The sequence below is a fragment of the Oncorhynchus kisutch genome, linkage group LG13 (assembly GCF_002021735.2).
Source record: "Oncorhynchus kisutch isolate 150728-3 linkage group LG13, Okis_V2, whole genome shotgun sequence".
Taxonomy (NCBI): Eukaryota; Metazoa; Chordata; class Actinopteri; order Salmoniformes; family Salmonidae; genus Oncorhynchus; species Oncorhynchus kisutch.
In genome coordinates, this window is record NC_034186.2 from 46,737,976 (window position 1) to 46,755,654 (window position 17,679).

A 17,679-nucleotide genomic window follows, 5' to 3' on the forward strand; every position below is an offset into this window, starting at 1 on the left:
TAGGAGAGTGCTTAATTAGGAACTTTAAAAAGTATGAAAAAAACAATTAAGTACATTTGGGCAGTCTTGATACAACATTTTGAACATATATGCAATGGTTCATTGGATCAGTCTAAAACGTTGCCCATACACTGTTTCCATCTAGTGGCCAAAGTTTAAATTGCTTATGGGCTGGAATAATACATGGCCTTTCTATTGCATTTCAAAGATGATGTTACAAAAAAAATACATATAACTTTTCTTTGTATTATCTTATACCAGATCTAATGTGTTATGTTCTCCTAAATTTATTTCACATTTCCACAAACTTAAAAGTGTTTACTTTCAAATGGTACCAAGAATATGCCTATCCTTGCTTGAGGGTCCTGAGCTACAGGCAGTCAGATTTGAGTATGTCATTTTGAGAAAAGTTGGAAAAAAGGGGGAGGATCCTTTTAAGCTCATTAGATTTCCGCGGGGGCATGGACATCGACTCTTGGGGGTTTTAACGGCTGTGATAGGAGAAAACTGAGGATGACAATGTGGTTGATTCACAATACTAACCTAAATGAGAGTGAAAAGATGGAAGCCTGTACAGAATAAAAAATATTCCAAAACATGCATTGTGTTTGCAATATGGCACTAAAGTAAAACTGCAAAAATATGGCAAAGAAATTAACTTAATGTCCTGAATACAAAGTGTTATGTTTGGGGCAAATCAAGCACAATACATCCCTGAGTACCACTCTTTATATTTTTAAGCATGGTGGTGGCTGCATCATGCTATGGGTATGCTTGTCATTGACAAGGACTAGGGAGTTTAAGATAAAAAATGTAGCTAAGCTCAGACAGAAACCTGGTTCAGTCTGCTTTCCAACAGATACTGGGAGACAAATTCACCTTTCAGCAGGACAATAACTTAAAACATATACAATGCATTCAGAAAGTATTCAGACACCTTGACACATTTTGTAACGTTATTATTTTTATTACAAAATGTATTAAGTCGTTTTTTTCCCCTCATCAATTTACAAATGATACCCCATAATGACAAAGCAAAAACAGTTATTAGAAATTTGAACAAATTTATAAAAATATAAAAACATTTACATAAGTATTCAGACCCTTTACTGAGTATGTTGTTGAAGCACCGTGGGCAGCGATTACAGTCTTGTGTCTACTTGGGGATGGAGCTACAAGCTTGGCACACCTGTATTTGGGAAGTTTCTCCCATTCTTCTGTGCAGATCCTCTCAAAACCTGTCTGGTTGGATGGGGAGTGTTGCGGCACAGCTATGTTCAGGTCTCTCCAGAGATGTTTGACTAGATTGAAGTCTGGGCTCTGGCTGGGCCACTCAAGAACATTCAGAGACTTGTCCCGAAGCCACTCCTGCATTGTCTTGGATGTGTGATTAAGGTCATTGTCCTGTTGGAAGTTCAACCTTCGCCCCAGTCTGCGGCCCTCAGCACTCTGGAGCAAGTTTTCATCAAGGATCTCTCTGTACTTTACTCTGTTAATCTTTCCTCAAACCTGAATAGTCTACCAGTCGCTGCCGCTGAAAAACATCCCCACAGCATGATGCTGCCACCACCATGCTTCACCGTAGGGATGGTGCCAGGTTTCCTTCAGACTTGGCATTCAGACCAAAGAGTTTCATCAGACCAGAGAATCTTGTTTCTCATGGTCTGAGAGTCCTTTAGGTGCGCTTTGGCAAGGCCCTTCTCGCCCGATTCCCCAGTTTGGCCGAGGGGCCAGCTCTAGAAAGAGTCTTGGTAGTTCAAAACATTTTCCATTTAAGAATGATGGAGGCCACTGTGTTCTTGGGGACATTTTTGGGACCCTTCCTCAGATCTATGCCTCGACACAATCCTGTCTCAGAGCTCTACGGACAGTTCCTTCGACCTCACGGCTTGGTTTTTGCTTTGACACGCACTGTCAACTGTGGGACCACAGGTGTGTGCCTTTCCAAATCATGTCCAATCAATTTATTTTACCACAGGTGGACTCCAATCAAGTTGTAGACACATCTTAAGGATGAAAAATGAAAACAGGATGCGCCTGAGCTCAGTTTCGAGTCTCATAGTAAAGGGTCTTAATGCTTATGTAAATAAGTTATCTGTTTTTTTAAATAAATTAGCAAACATTTCTAAAAACCTGTTTTTGCTTTGTCATTATTGTGTAGTGTTTGATTCCTGAGGAAATGTTTTTATTTAATCCATTTTAGAATAAGGCTGACAGATTTTTGGGCACACAGAAAATTGTATTCTAAATTTGCAGCCTTATTGGTCCTTGTCTTGTTGTCAAATTGACTGGGGCCAGCAAATCTCTTGTTGTCAGGTTGGCCAGGAAAGAGCAAGCGTCAAATGTGTAGAAATGGTCAATTTGACAACATGAGACGGTCTGTCTGTAGTTGACCAATTAGAAGGCTGCACCATTAGAATACAATTTTGTCTGTGCCCAATACATTTTTGGGAGAAAAGATATTGTAAAACACTATCATTCCACTATTACTGTAGGTATATTAAGGACCTTTTATGAAATTACAATACAAAAATATTACATTTCCTTTCATCTACAATGTATGTTCATAGTTCCCTTTCCTGCAGTCAAATTATCAAGTCCCCCTCTAGTGACCTCATGGGTGGAATGTTATTTATATTTGTATATTAAATATATATTTGTCATAAATTCATAATTAGTGAACTTTTTCTTTTTTTTAACTGCCGAAAATCTGTTGTTTCTATGTCAAACGGTTTTGTTGGATTTCAGTCTTCAGTAATGTATATCAAGTGTAATATTGGGATGCAAACTCAAAATTGAATACATTTCAACTCTATATCTGACATGGCTCAGGTGTCTTCTTTTTTTCAAGCCCATAACCATGTGTGTGAGGTTTCAAAGTAGATTTGTTTAAGACTACCAGGAAACACTCTGTTGTGACCCTTTTTTAGCCCACTGCATTAAAAGGTTAACCCTGGGCCACATGGGCCTGGGAGGGTCACAGTACTCCACCAATTATACATTTTCAAAGCCAATACTTCTTGTATTCTCCTTAAAATGTTTTTGAACATAAATGCACTGTTATTCAAGCTTTAAAACTGCAATTGTTTCTCTCTGGTTCATGGCACAATTTGCCAAATTGCAGGACATTCGCTTTAAAGCTGCATCAACAAAAGGTCTCTCTGCCCCATAGTAAAATCTGTTGAATTGCGGAAAATTACAATCCCAGGGCCTGAGACATGGTTTGTCCGGCCATGCACTGCCAAAGTCATAAGAAAACTCCTTGTATCCTAGGCACTTAACCCTAATTGCTTCTGGATAAGAGTGTCTGCAAAATTGTATTAAATTACAGTTTTGAATCCCGGTTGTGAGTTAATGTGTTTTGAGCTAATTGTATAGCTATAGGCTATGTGTTTGTAGATCGACTGTGGTGAATGAAGCAACAGCAACCAATGTGATAATGGCTGTCTGGACCTCACTAAAACCCAAAACCCTGGCTTCGGCTCTGGGAACGACCCATTTACTGCCTCAGACAATGGAAAAAATGTACTGGCAGCCTCATATGATATGCATGCATGTTTTCTTAGTTTGTCAGCCATAGTGATCAAGTGTATACTAGGCCTGTAAGAGAAATTGAGTTATTCTGCCTCAAATACATGATGGGAACACAAGGTACAGTAATAATCATAAAGTTAATAAATTATTTTCTCTGACACCTATTTCTCATGTTACAAATCACGCTGGGGTGATTTCAAAATACATGGTTTTATTATTAAATCCTTATTGAAACCATTGTTATCATTGTAACGACCCTGGGTTCATGAGCGGAAATCGTCTCTGCCGCTTGAGCATGCTTTTGCGGCACAGTCGATAGCGCGCCGGACCTCGGGCTCGAAGGGCGAGGGTTCGAGACTTGCTCCTTGTTGTTTCATTACATTGGTGTCCGAAGTGGGATCGGACCCTGCATCCACTACAGTGTGTGTGCTTGGCCGGTGAGCGCGTTCCTGTAAGACGTAGAGGACGCTCTCTTTGAAAGGAGGGAGTAGTGTAACGACCCTGGGTTTATAAGTGCGGAAATCTACACTGCCGCTTGAAAATGCTTTTGCGGCACAGTCCGGACCTCGGGTTCGAGACGTGCTCCCTGTTGTTTCATTACATTATTTTCCCCTCTCGACCATGTAGGGTGATCTAAGTAACATTGTCAAGGACAGTTCAGCGTTTGTATGTATTTAGATGTTGTTTCCTTACCGTAATAGCAGGCTATGGACAAGGAGTGACTGAATCAATTTAAGAGATGATGAAAGCTGGAATCCTTAACGGTGAAACTGCCACGTCTGTTTGGGATATTAGAACAATAAAGAAGCTACTGCAAACAACAAAGACCGTTTTTTTTTCATTGCTTGTGTGATAGAACAGCGTTATATGTACAGATTTTTTTCTTTCTCCCACACTGCTCACCTCTGTTTAGTCAACAAAACAAAAACAATAACAAAGGCGCTGGGGGCGAACAGTGGCGCTGTTTCTCCTAATGCTGATTCCATATTTAACGGGGTACATTAACTCCAGTGGGGGTTGGTGAGGGGAGGATGGCTCATAATAATGGCTGGAACGGCGCTAATGGAATGGCATTAAACACATAGAAACCATGTGTTTGATACCACACCACTTATTCCGCTTCAGCCATTACCATGAGCCCGTCCTCCCCAATTAAGCTGCCACCAACCTCCTGTGATTGACTTACAGTACATGGTAAAAAAAAAAATCTACACTGAACAAAAATATAAATGCAACATGTAAAGTGTTGGTCACATGTTTCATGAGCTAAAATAAATGTTTTGCACACATTTGTTACATTCCTGTTAGTGAGCATTTCCATCCACCTGACAGGTGTGGTATATCAAGAAGCTGATTAAACAGCATGATCATTACAAAGGTGCACCTTGTGCTGGGAACAATAAAAGGCCACTCTCAGTTTTGTCACACAACTCAGTGTCTCAAATTTAGAAGGAGCTTGCAATTGTTGTGCTGACTGCAGGAATGTCCACCAGAGCTGTTGCCAGATAATTTAATGTTAATTTCTCTACCATAAGCCGCCTCCAACGTCATTTTAGAGAATTTTGCATTACGTCCAACCACGCCAGCCCAGGGACTCCACATCCGGGTTTCTTCACTTGTGGGATCGTCTGAGATCAGCCACCCGGATAGCTGATGAAAACGTGGGTTTACACAACCAAAGAATTTCTGCACAAACTGTGAGAAACCATCTCAGGGAAGTTCATCTGCGTGCTCGTCGTTCTCACCACGGTCTTGATCTAACTGCAGTTTGGCGTCGTATCTGACTTTGAGGGCCACTTGCATGCTGGAGAAGTGTGCTCTTTACGGATGAATCCCAGTTTCATATGGCGTCGGTTTGCTGATGCCAATATCATGAACAGAGTGCTTATCTTAAATATGCAATGTTTACTCCTACAGAGTAATTGAGTGATACTGATCACTCACAGGAAGTCAGTACATGGCTTTAGGGTTTATTTCCTGTCTGAACAGGAAGTTGATAAGGTCGTCACTAGTTACCAATGCCACAGAGTAATAAATCCTACCTATTCCTAAAATGTATCTTCTTCATATGTGATTTTAAACCTAATCCTAACCTTAACCACACTGCTAATCTCATGCCTAACCTTTTTGACTCTGTGGCTGTGGTAGCTAGTGGAAACCAGTTGATAAAGAGGCCATTTAATGTAATCAGGTGATGGCTCCAGATCTCTGCATGTCTCTTGTTCATCTGAAGAGGGCATTTCCCTCGTGAGTTAAGACGAAGCCATTTGCCTTTCCTTCCTCGTTTCTTGTGACAGGACGAGATAAAGTAAATATGTCCTCATTCACCGGTAAAACTTGTCAAGAAATGAAATGTGTTTTCCGAAGTCCCAGGGGTACATAGACATTGATATTGGGTCTGTGTTTATGTGTGGGTTTGGTTGGAGTGTGGGGGACTTCCATCTGCGTGTCCGATGGTGCGAGAGAACAAAACAATTGCCGGATATAAATATAGAAATGGAAATATAGAAATGATAAACCCTTGATAAACCCTTTTTTCAATTTTTTTAACCCTAGTGGAGCAGTGGACGTGCATGTTTCTGTTTTCAGGTATTTGGTGTTGTAATGTTCTAATAAACATACATCATCTAAGACGGTTAGCTCCCCAGTCACACCCTGTAGCACTCCAGGACCCCTAGCCGTATAAAGCATCTCAGAGTTGGAGTGCTGGTCGTGGATCAGGTCCCCCCTGTCCATGTAATTATACACATTATGATCTAAAAGACAAAAAAATCATGTAAAATAATGAATTATGATGGCTACACATGGCTTTTCCAAGGCCGTTTCATGATGATTATTACAGTCGTGTCAATCATGTTATACAGTGCATTCAAAAAGTATTCAGACCCCTTCACTTTTTCCACATTTTGTTACATTAGACTTATTTTCAAATGTATTGAATCGTTTTTTCCCCCTCATCAACCTACAGACAATATCCCATAATGAAGAAGCAAAAATCGGTTCTAAGACTTTTTTGCAAAGTAAAAAAAACCAACTGAAATATCACATTTACATAAGTATTCAGACCCTTTATTCAGTACTTTGTTAACAAAGCACCAGTTGAAGCACATCATACCTAAGTCTTCTTAGAGAACAATGGATAAGCAACTATGTGCGTGACGGATAGAATTAGTCACTACAGGTGTGATCAAGCCTTACATCAAAGTTGTCTGAAGCTGAATGGAAAGTCCTATGCCCTGACCAGTCATTCAGTAGAACATCCTCTGTGACTCCTCTGTTTCATTTACATTAGTTAACTTACCAGTGTGGACCCAAAACAAACACATTGACAAACTACCTGTTTAAAGTGTTATTACAACAATGGTGTTATTTTGTTAATTAATTTTTTATTTTATTTAAGTCAGGTTAAGTCAGGTTAAGAACAAATTCTTATTTTCAATGACGGCCTAGGAACAGGGGCAGAACGACAGATTTGTACCTTGTCAGCTCGGGGGTTTGAACTTGCAACCTTCCGGTTACTAGTTCACCGCTCTAACCACTAGGCTACCCTGCCACCCCGAAGCTGAACATACAGATAAAGTCTGAAGTTTACATACACCTTAGCCAAATACATTTAAACTCAGTTTTTCACAATTCCTGACATTAAATCCAAATATGAATTCCAGGTCTTAGGTCAGTTAGAATCACCACTTTATATTAAGAATGTGAAATGTCAGAATAATAGAAGAGAGATTTATTTAAGCTTTTATTTCTTTCATCACATTCCCAGTGGGTCAGAAGTTTACATACACTCAATTAGTATTTGGTAGCATTGCCTTTAAATTGTTTAACTTGGGTCAAACGTTTTGGGTAGCCTTCCACAAGCTTCCCACAATAAGTTGGGTGAATTTTGGCCCATTCCTCCTGACAGAGCTGGTGTAACTGAGTCAGGTTTGTAGGCCTCCTTGCTCGCACACGCTTTTTCAGTTATGCTCACAAATTTTCTATAGGACTGAGGTCAGGGCTATGTGATGACCCCTCCAATACCTTGACTTTGTTGTCCTTAAGCCATCTTTTGAAGTATGCTTGGGGTCATTGCCCATTTGGAAGACCCATTTGCGACCAAGCTTTAGCTTCCTGATTTATGCCTTGAGATGTTGCTCCAATATATCCACATAATTTTCCTCTCTCATGATGCCATCTATTTTGTGAATTGCACCAGTCCCTCCTGCAGCAAAACAGGAGGGATGGTGTTCTTCGGCTTGCAAGCCTCCCCCTTTTTCCTCCAATCTTAACAATGGTCATTATAGCCAAACAGTTCTATTTTTGTTTCATCAGACCAGAGGACATTTCTCCAAAAAGTACGATCTTTGTTCCCATGTGCAGTTGCAAACCGTAGTCTGGCTTTTTTATGGGGGTTTTGGAGCAGTGGCTTCTTCCTTGCTGAGCGGCTTTTCAGGTTATGTCTATATAGGACTCATTTTACTGTGGATATAGATACTTGTGTACCCGTTTCCTCCAGCATCTTCACAAGGTCCTTTGCTGTTGTTCTGGGATTCATTTAGACTTTTCACTCCAAAGTACGTTAATCTCTAGGAGACAGAACACATCTTCTTCCTGAGTGGTATTGGCTGCGTGGTCCCATGGTGTTTATACTTGCATACTATTGTTTGTACACATGAACGTGGTACCTTCAGGCATTTGGAAATTGCTCCCAAGAATGAACCAGACTTGTGGAGGTCTACAATTTTGTTTCTGAGGTCTTGGCTGATTTCTTTTAGAGGTTGACCGATTACGATTTTTCAACGCCGATACTGATTATTGGAGGACCACAAAAAGCCGGTACCGATTAATCAGCCGATTTTTTGCAAAAAATTTTTTTTAATGTATTTGTAATAATGACAATTACAACAATACTGAATGAACACTTTTCGTTTACCTTAATATAATACATATGTAAAATCAATTTAACCTCAAATAAATAATGAAACATGTTCAATTTGGTTTAAATAATGCAAAAACAAAGTGTTGGAGAAGAAATGTAAAAAAGCTAACGTTTAAGTTCCTTGCTCAGAACATGAGAACATATGGTGGTGGATCCTTTTTACATGATCCTTTTTACATGAGTCTTCAATATTCCCAGGTAAAACGTTTTAAGTTGTAGTTATTATAGGAATTCTAGAACTATTTATCTCTATACCATTTGTATTTCATTAACCTTGGGCTATTGGATGTTCTTATAGGTACTTTAGTATTGCCAGTGTAACAGTATAGCTTCCGTCCCTCTCCTCGCCCCTACCTGGGCTCGAACCAGGAACACATCGACAACAGCCACCCTTGAAGCATCGTTACCCATCGCTCCACAAACGCCGAGGCCCTTGCAGAATAAGGGGAACAACTACTCCAAGTCTCAGCGCGAGTGACATCACCGATTGAAACGCTCTCAGCGCGCACCCCGCTAACTAGCTAGCCATTTTACATCGGTTACACCAGCCTAATCTCGTTAGTTGATAGGCTTGAAGTCATAAACAGCTCAATGCTTGAAGCATTGCGAAGAGCTGCTGGCAAATGCACGAAAGTGCTGTTTGAATGAATGCTTACGAGCCTGCTGTTGCCTACCATCGCTCAGTCAGACTGCTCTATCAAATATCAAATCAGAGACTTAATTATAACATAACACACAGAAATACGAGCCTTTGGTCATTGATATGGTCAAATCCGGAAACTATCATTTAGAAAACAAAACGTTTATTCTTTCAGTGAAATACGGAACCGTTCCGTATTTTATCTAACGGGTGGCATCCCTAAGTCTAAATATTGCTGTTACATTGTACAATCTTCAATGTTGTCATAATTATGTACAATTCTGGCAAATTAATTACGGCCTTTGTAAGGAATAAATGGACTTCACACAGTTTGCAACGTGCCAGGCGGCCCAAACTGCTGCATATACCCTGACTGCTTGCACGGAGCGCAAGAGAAGTGACACAATTTCCCTAATTATAAGACATTTGAGTTAGCAGGCAATATTACCTAAATATGCAGGTTTTAAAATATATACTTGTGTATTGATTTTAAAGAAAGGCATTGATGTTTATGGTTTGGCAAAGTAGGCTGTGATTAGATGAGAACTTAACAGGCACCGCATCGATTATATGCAACGCAGGACACGCTAGATAAACTAGTAATATCAACCATGTGTAGTTAACTAGTGAATGTGTTAAGATTGATTTTTTTTAAAGATAAGTTTAATGCTAGCTAGCAACTTACCTTGGCTTCTTGCTGCCTTCGCGTAACAGGTAGTCAGCCTGTGTAACGGTTTTCTTCTATCTCCTCCTCTGACGAAGAGGTGTAGCAAGGATCGGACCAAAATGCAGCGTGGTGGTTATTCATGTTTTTAATAAAGACGACTATACATGAACAGACTAAACAAAACAAGAAAAATTAAAACCTAAACAGTCCTATCTGGTGCAAACACAGAGACAGGAACAATCACCCACGAAACCCAACACAAAACAGGCTACCTAAATATGGTTCCCAATCAGAGACAATGACTAACACCTATAGGGGAGGGTCTGGGTGGGCATCTGTCCGCGGTGGCGGCTCTGGCGCTGGACGTGGACCCCACTCCATAATTGTCTTAGTCCACCTCCCCTTGAGTGGCGACCCTCGCCGCTAACCTTGGCCTAGGAAACCTAACAACGGGCCCCACTGGACTGAGGGGCAGCTCCGGACTGAGGTAGCTCGGGACTGAGGGGTAGCTCGGGACTGAGGGGAAGCTCGGGACTGAGGGGAAGCTCGGGACTGAGGGGAAGCTCGGGACTGAGGGGAAGCTCGGGACTGAGAGGAAGCTCGGGACTGAGAGGAAGCTCATGCAGGTAGCAGGCTCTGGCAGATCCTGGCTGGCTGGTGGCTCTGGCAGATCCTCGCTGACTGGCGGTTCCGGCAGATCCTGGCTGACTGGCGGATCCAGGCTGAATGGCGGATCCTGGCTGAATAGCGGATCTGGAAGATCCTGGTTGACTGGCAGCTCCGGCTGCTCCATGCTGACTGGCAGCTCTGGCTGCTCCATGCTGACTGGCAGCTCTGGCTGCTCCATGCTGACTGGCTGCTCTGGCTGCTCCATGCTGACTGGCCGCTCCATGCTGACTGGCGACTCTGGCTGCTCCATGCTGACTGGCGGCTCTGGCTGCTCCATGCTGACTGGCGGCTCTGGCTGCTCCATGCTGACTGGCGGCTCTGGCTGCTCCATGCTGACTGGCGGCTCTGGCTGCTCCATACGGACTGGCAGCTCTGGCGGCTCCTTGCAGACTGGCAGCTCTGGCGGCTCCTTGCAGACTGGCAGCTCTGGCGGCATCCTGCAGACTGGCAGCTCTGGCAGCTCCTTGCAGACTTGCAGCTCCTTGCAAACTGGCAGCTCCTTGCAGACTGGCAGCTTCTTGCAGACTGGCAGCTCCTTGCAGACTGGCAGTTCTATGCAGACTGGCAGTTCTGAACAGGCGAGAGACTCCGGCAGCGCTGTAGAGGCGGAAGGCTGTGGCAGCGCTAAACAGGCGGGAGACTCCGGCAGCGCTGTAGAGGAGGAAGGCTCTGACTGCGCTGAACAGGCGGGAGACTCCGGCAGCGCTGGAGAGGAGGAAGGCTCTGGCAGCGCTAGATAGGCGGGAGACTCCGGCAGCGCTGGAGAGGAGGAAGGCTCTGGCAGCGCTGGACAGGCGAGGCGCACTGTAGGCCTGATGCGTGGTGCTGGCACTGGTGGTACTGGGCCGAGAACATGCACAGGAAGCCTGGTGCGGGGAGCTGCCACCGGAGGGCTGGTGCGTGGAGGTGGTACTGGATAGACCGGACCGTGCAGGCGCACTGGAGCTCTTGAGCACCGAGCCTGCCCAACCTTACCTGGCTCGATGCCCACTCTAGCCCGGCCAATACGAGGAGCTGGAATGTACCGCACCGGGCTATGCACCCGCACTGGGGACACCGTGCGCTCCAAAGCATAACACGGTGCCTGCCCGGTCTCACTAGCCCCCCGGTAAGCACAGGGAGTTTGCGCAGGTCTCCTACCTGGCGTAGCCATACTCCCTGTGAGCCCCCCCCCCCCAATACATTTTTGGGGCTGACTCTCGGGCTTCCATCCACGTCGCCGTGCTGCCTCCTCATACCAGCGCCTCTCTGCTTTCGTCGCCTCCAGTTCTTCTTTGGGACGGCGATATTCTCCAGGCTGTGCCCAGGGTCCTTTACCGACCAATTGATCCTCCCATGTCCAGTACTCCTCTTTGGGCTGCTCCTGTTGCCTCTTCTCCTGCTGCACCTTGGGGCGGCTACACTCCCCTGGTTTAGCCCAGGGTCCTCTCCCGTCGAGGATTTCCTCCCATGTCCAAGAGTCCTGTGTCTTTGGCCGCTGTTGCTGCTGTCCGTTACCACGTCGCTTGGTCCTGTTGTGGTGGGTGATTCTGTAACGGTTTTCTTCTATCTCCTCCTCTGACGAAGAGGTGTAGCAAGGATCGGACCAAAATGCAGCGTGGTGGTTATTCATGTTTTTAATAAAGACGACTATACATGAACAGACTAAACAAAACAAAACAAGAAAAGTGAAAACCTAAACAGTCCTATCTGGTGCAAACACAGAGACAGGAACAATCACCCACGAAACCCAACACAAAACAGGCTACCTAAATATGGTTCCCAATCAGAGACAATGACTAACACCTGCCTCTGATTGAGAACCATATCAGGCCAAACATAGAAATAGACAAACCAGACACACAACATAGAATGCCCACCCAGCTCACGTCCTGACCAACACTAAAACAAGGAAAACACATACGAACGATGGTCAGAACGTGACAGCCTGCCATGCAAGCTCCTCGTGGAGTGCAATGTAAGGCAGGTGGTTAAGAGCGTTGGACTAGGTAAAGGTAAAAACCAAGGTAAAAATGTGTCGTTCTTCCCCTGAAAAAGGCTGTCAACCCACTAGGCCTTCATTGAAAATAAGAATGTGTTCTTAACTGACTTGCCTAGTTAAATAAAGGTGTAAAAAATATATATATATATAATAAATAAATAAATAAATAAATAATCGGCCAAAACGGTGCCCAAAAAATACCCTAATTAATCGGTCATTCCGATTAATCGGTCGACTTCTAATTTCTTTTGATTTTCCCAAGATGTCAAGCGAAGAGGCACCACGTTTGAAGGTAGGCCTTGAAATACATCCACAGGTACACCTCCAATTGACTCAAATGATGTCAGTTAGCCTATCAGAATTTTCTAAAGTCATGACATCATTTTCTGGAATTTTCCAAGCTGTTTAAAGGCACAGTCAACTTAGTGTATGTAAACTTCTGACCCACTGGAATTGTGATACAGTGAGTTATAAGTGAAATAATCTGTCTGTAAACAATTGTTGGAAAAATGACTTGTGTCATGCACAAAGTAGATGTCCTAACCGACTTGCCAAAACTGTAGTTTGTTTACAAGAAATGTGTGGAGTGGATGAAAAACACGTTTTAATGACTCCAACCTAAGTGTATGTAAACTTCTGACTTCAACTGTATCTAATAACCTGACAATGATCCACATCAAATGGGTCGACAAATAATGTGTGTTATGCAGCAAAACACAGCTATCCTTTTTTTAAGAAGCAAACCAGTATTATGAATCACTCTTGATCCGTCCTATTCTGATCTAATGAGATGGATGTAGGATTTTCTGCGGCCTAGAATCGAGACCTTTCCTAGTCAAGAAGGATGAAGCTAGGCACCCTCTTGGTTCTCATTTGCGAAGACTGAACTCAAGTTAGGGGTTATATGTCAGACTCTCCTATAGCACTTTTCCCAACCTGTTATACCTCATAGGTTGTAAATAAACCCTTTTTAAGGTGATATAACTTGTATCATTATTATAAATTATCATATAATTTTTGTAATGACTTGGTGCTGCCTATCTTGGCCAGGACGCTCTTGAAAAGGAGATTTTAAATCTCAATGAGCCCTTCCCGGTTAAATAAAGGTTAAATAAATAGGGTTCTGTGAAACCCATAGCCGAATGGCTTCCGACTGAGCATTTCTCACCATTTATTTACAGAGTAATTTCCGCTTTATGACAGGTAGTAAACATTTATTTAATGTAGTGTGTTGATTAATAATTGCTTTCTACAATAGAAATATAGAATGTTTAAAAAGGCCAAATATACCAAAAGCTAAACCAAGCAGAAATGTACAACTATTTAACCATGTTCATCATTCCTTCATCATCAACCATGCAAACTACAAACATTTAACCAGTTAAAGATAATGAATACATGACAACTAGATACAAATATTTTATTAAAAATAATTCATACAAAAGTCAAGAGTTGGCTATAACATGAGTACAAACAAAGTGAGTGTGTGTATATGTGTGTAAGTGTTTGTGTGTATTATGGTGTGTATTATAATTTCACATCATAAAAATGTATCCTCGTTCCCCAATCATATACCTTCATCGATACCGCAAAATAAACTGACAATCCGGCAACCTTCATAAAATTCAACATATCCTTGTATGAACTGCATTATGAAAGAAATGGTGTAATGTACATGAAAAAGTGGGGCCTTGAATTCATTATGAAGAAAATTGTGTAATGTAGGCTCCATGAAATATGAAATGTGTTGTGAAGAAAATCGTGTAGGCCTTGTCACTTATACTCCCTCTAATTATTACTCACACCTGTCACCATCGTTACGCGCACCAGTGTCTCATCAGACTCGCCTGGACTCCATCACCTGCCTGATTACCTTCAATATATATATATAGGCATTATTGATTATTTTCCTATGATTCATGCCTGTACGCTACTCTTGTTTCTTGTTTGGTTCCATGTTCGTTTATTTATAAAATTTACTCCCTGTACTTGTTTCTCCGACTCCCAGTGTACACGTTACAGGCCTACTGTTGCCTAAATGAAAAAAGGGCCTTTCTGACTACGAGTTCACCAGTATCACAAAGTGAAAACAAGCATAGAAAATAGTATTGGAATGAATGAAAAAATTTAAAAACAAAGTAAGGCTACTATTACACTATTATAATTAACCTTGTTGATTAACAATATTGGATTTTTAACTCATTTTTCTATATAAATAAATATGGGACACAAAAAAGGCAGTGTAGAACACCATTGCCCATCATGCATTGCTCTAATAACTTTTAAAAGATTGTGCTGAAGTGCCCTACAAAAAAAGATTTTCCTATGAATGAAGTCGCACAAAACATATATGTATTTTCACATGAATTAAGCCACACAAAAACACACAAAATCTGCTGAAATACTTGTACATATTTGCACAAATTGAGTGTGAGAGAGAATGAACTGGGAGCCAACAGGAGTGACATAAAGGAAAATCGTGTGTTTTCTACATACATCCACGGTTGTCGTGATCCAGTCACAATTCATATGTAATGTAGGCTATGGGATGGGAACAAAATTGTGCAAACAATTTGAGAGAAATAAGCTGTTTGTGCATATGGAACATTTCTGGGATCTTTTATTTAAGCTCATGAAACATGGGGCCAAGACTTTACATGTGTTTGCACTTTACATTTGTTTAAACCCTGTTCTAGCTGTGTGTGGCAATTTGGTGCTTCTATCACCAAAGTTACAATCCAAAAACATGGCACAATATGGGTGATTTTGAGTGGTAGCTGGTGCTTTCAAAGTTGGTTATATTATACTGAAGAACAATATAAAACGCAACATGTACATTTTGGTCCCATGTTTCATGAGCTAAAATAAAAGATACCAGAAATGTTCTTTTAAAAGTCTTATTTCTCTCAAATTATGTGCACATGTTTTTTTACATCCCTATTAGTGAACATTTTTCCTTTGCCAAGATAATCTATCTACTTGACAGGTGATGTATATCAAGAAGCTGATTAAACAGCATGATCATTACACAGGTGTACCTTGTGTTAGGGGAATATAAGGCTACTCTAAAATGTGCCGTTTTTTCACATTACAATGCCACAGATTTCACGGGAGCGTGGAATTGGCATGCTGACTGCAGGAATGTCCACCAGAGCTGTGGTCAGAGAATTGAATGCTAGTTTCCCCACCATAAGCTGCCTCCAACATCATTTTAGAGAATTTGACAGTACGTCCTCACGACCGCAGTCCACGTGTAACCATGCCAGCCCAGGACCTCCTCATCCGGCTTCTTCACCTGCGGGTTTGTCGGAGACCAGCCACCCAGACAACTTATGAAACTGTGTGTTTGCACAACCAAAGAATTTCTGCACAAACTGTTAGAAAACGTCTCAGTGTGACCAATAAAATTTGATTTGATTGGGAAGCTCATCTGCATGCTCGTCGTCCTCACTAGTGTCATGACTTTACCTATTACATCTATAAACAGTCAACTCATTAATCATAACCTTGTATCATATCATCATTCTGAACAGTCATAACCTCCTGCATTTGCAAAAACCTCAGCCTTACTTATGATTCAGTACTACACAAATTGGCATAATTATTTATTTACTAGCTAACAAAATGATAACACAGGATAAACATACACATGTAATATATTACAAACAGATCCCTAGCAGACTGACACAATATTGCAGCTTGTTACAAAAGGACGAGAGAGAGAGAGGGACAGAGACATACTTTTGGACCTTTAGAAACTACTCTCACATTAACCGTATACTTTGCAAACGAACCGCAGCCCGTTTCGTGTAAGAAATCATGAATGTATTTACGTGTAAATGTCTTGGTTCGTCGTGTAGTCCTGAACAGAACTACAGAGTTGATTTCCCTTCCATTTGCTCCTGAAACTGCCTCTTTGAAGATAGGCTAGCCAGCCGTGTTGATGGTTCCCATTGGGTGATGAGAGTAGCGTACTATAGTGATTTGAGAAAAGAGGTCGAATGGTCCCACTTAAGTTCACTTTTCTAGATGCTTTACTTAGGACAGCTAATCAGCCGTATCAGTGATTGTCCGGGAGGTGACGTTATCGTCTCTACCTCGTGTTGAGATTTCAGAGTTCAAACCACTTTGGACGTGAGCTGCAGCTACATGCCTCTCTGGTCTGATATGTTCATTCTTAACCCCTCATTTTATACAGTTCTTCAAAAGGGGCGGTTTGTCAGTCTGACACACTCTCAGACCCCACTCATGAGGGCAGTGACTACTCACTTGTACAAAGTTATAGAAACAATTCCCTAAGATCACATCCCTCTCAACAAAAACACTCTCATTGTTTTTCATTATTTCAAACACAACGTGGAGGACGGAGACTTCATAGTTGTAGTGTATATGCTTTTCAAGTTACAGTATTTCCTTCTTAATGACATAATAAAATAACAACCGCAATTACATCATTATTCTTTAGATCTTCTCTGATCATTCCCCACATTCTATGTTAGAAATATTGCTCCAGGATTCGCTTTAGAACGGCGGGAAAACGTCTGTGTAGACAAATGCACATTCCTGTGTGAACATTGGAGAGGAATGATCTCTGTTTGATTTGCAACTGTTTGATTTGCAACAGGATGTGAACTGTCAACCCCCCACCAGTTTCACCCCCCCCCCCCCCCCCTTTGGGGTCTGGCCAAAGTCATCCACTGCAAAGCTGACCTGACTCATCTGGTTCCTCAACAGTACCGTCGTGTCAGTCCCCCTCTGGTGGGTTCATTCTTGGAAGGATTTTGCAAGTTGCAATACACCACAAGAGTGACCACGTGGTGTCCTGTTTTGTGAATCATCATTACAGACCTCCTCTGGTGGTTTAACCTGGTAGGATTTCTGCAAGCTGCAGACCACCACATGAATGGCCATGGGATGTCCTGGTTGTGGATCGTGCTAGGGATTTTTGCCATACAAGAGACCACAGGACACTTCTTTGATCAGAGGTTAGTTTGTTTCATAACGGTTGCAATCGGGAATGAAACCCAGAGTATACACTTACAGTAATTTGCAAGTAACACACTCAGTTCTCAAGATGGGGTTTAACCTTTTTATCCCATACTGAGTTTTACCCTGCCCAGGGTGATGTCCTTTAACTTTAATACCATATAAGCTCATAAGTTCATAATTATCAGTTGCTAATACAAAGGTGTCTCTGCTAGGCGGAGTTCAGCTATATCCTTATTGGCAGTTAATTTCCCAATCCTTCTTCCTCTTATTGTTAT

The 17,679-nt window shown here is 42.0% G+C and overlaps 1 long non-coding RNA gene across 1 annotated transcript; it reads right to left on the reverse strand.

Annotated features, from left to right (window-relative positions):
* Positions 1 to 13,821: 13,821 nt before the first annotated feature.
* On the reverse strand, positions 13,822 to 16,579 carry LOC116353086 (uncharacterized). The gene is made up of 2 exons (XR_004202438.1): positions 16,249 to 16,579; positions 13,822 to 15,710 (listed from the first exon to the last, which is right to left on the reverse strand). It is a non-coding gene; the product is annotated as an uncharacterized LOC116353086 (long non-coding RNA).
* Positions 16,580 to 17,679: the final 1,100 nt, after the last annotated feature.